Below are 1,537 nucleotides of genomic sequence, written 5' to 3' on the forward strand. Positions count from 1 at the left end.
TGGTGCAGGGGTCCCTGGAGTCTCTTGGGCCCGTGTGTGCAGCAGGGACAGGCTGACCCTGCTCCCAGCTCCTCCCCGAGCTCTTGTGCCACTCATCGGTGCAATGAGTTCCTGGTGCTCAGCCAGGCCTCAGGCAGGGCACGTACTGCTGGTCCCAGTGGCCTCGGTGATGCCCACAGCTCCCAGGGGCATTCCTGCAGGAATCACAGCAGTGCCAGTCCACCGCAGGCCCCTCAGCCCCACTGCAGGCACCAGAGAGAGAGGAAAGCTGTTCTTGATGCTGCAGTGAAGCAAGGAAAGGCCCTCAGAACTACAGGGATTTTGAATCAAGCAAATCCTGGGGTGCACCTGCCATGCAGGAACACATGGAGAACAGCAGCCTTGGATCATGGCTCAGAGCCAGGGCAGGTCCCGGTGGGTCCCAGGGACATGGCCCCTTGCCGGGGCACCCACAGGCACTGGGGCTGCCCCTGGTGCTATGGGCAGTGGAGAGTAGCTCAAGGAAGTGAGAAGGGGAAACTGAGGCAGAGTTGTGGCACGGGGGCCCTGCTGTGCTGGAGATGCTGGGGCCAGGATGTGCTGGGAGCTGTTCTGTGGYTCCTTCATCCGTCTCCATCACTGAGCATCTCTGTGGGCTCCAGCCACCACAGGCAGCRACATCCCCAGAGCCTCTGGGAAAATGAGGCCATTCCATGGAGGAGCTTAGCGGGGGATTTTGCTGCCCAGTCGGCCCCGGCCGCGCAGAGYCACGGTGATGGGGCAAGGTCAGGCAGGAAAGACCTGAGGAGATGCCGACATTGGGGGGCTGCCGGTGCAAGGGCAGGTGCCCGCGGGAGCCGGGGAGTCTCGTGTGGGGCTGAGCCCGGGTGCCCCGGGGGCATCGGGGGTCCCGCAGGCACTCACACCCATGGTGCGGGGGAAGCCCCTCAGGGAAAGCGCCGGGGGTCCCCCGAACCCTGCCCGGAGGTCCCGGGGGGAGGGGGGATGCTGCGAGGGGTAGGGGCGGAGCCGGGACCGGGGCCGAGCAGATCCGGGACGGGGACGGGGACAGGGACGGGGACCGGGACCGGGACCGGGACGGGGACGGGGATGGGGATGAGGATGGGGATGAGGATGGGGATGAGGACTGGTCCGGGGGCGGTGCCGGGGGAGGCTCCGGTCCCGGTGCCGGCCCCGCCAGTAACTCCGCCTGCCGTATTTATGGGAAAACAAGCGGCGGCAGAGCGTTGGGCCGAGCCGTGCCGTGCTGTGCCCTGCCGTGCCGTACCTTGCTGGATCGGGCGGAGCCGGGCCATGGCCCCCGGGGCGGCGGCAGCCCCAGCCTAGCGCGGCGGCGGCGGCTGGGTGATGAGGCGGGGGCCGCTAGAGCGGCGGGTGCGGAGCAGGTAAGGAGGTCCTGAGCAGGGGCCTGGGATCTGCTGAACCTCCGGGTCCCCCCAACCRAGCCATCCCCTCGCGGCTCCCCTGAACCATCGCATCTCATCGCATCACATCCCATGTCTCCCCGTGCCCCACTCTATGTTCTACATCCCCATTC

At 67.3% G+C, this 1,537-nt stretch overlaps 1 protein-coding gene across 1 annotated transcript in view; it reads left to right on the forward strand.

Annotated features, from left to right (window-relative positions):
* The first annotated feature begins 1,185 nt into the window (after positions 1-1,185).
* AJM1 (apical junction component 1 homolog) overlaps positions 1,186-1,537 on the forward strand; it is an 8,539-nt gene continuing 8,187 nt past the window's right edge. The window contains exon 1 of the mRNA XM_057384671.1: positions 1,186-1,385. The gene's annotated coding sequence lies outside the window, so the exon portion shown is untranslated. The remainder of the gene's footprint in view (positions 1,386-1,537) is intronic.

Source organism: Malurus melanocephalus, unplaced genomic scaffold (assembly GCF_030028575.1).
Source record: "Malurus melanocephalus ecotype Western Australia unplaced genomic scaffold, MMel_1.1 scaffold_731, whole genome shotgun sequence".
In the NCBI taxonomy this organism is placed as follows: domain Eukaryota; kingdom Metazoa; phylum Chordata; class Aves; order Passeriformes; family Maluridae; genus Malurus; species Malurus melanocephalus.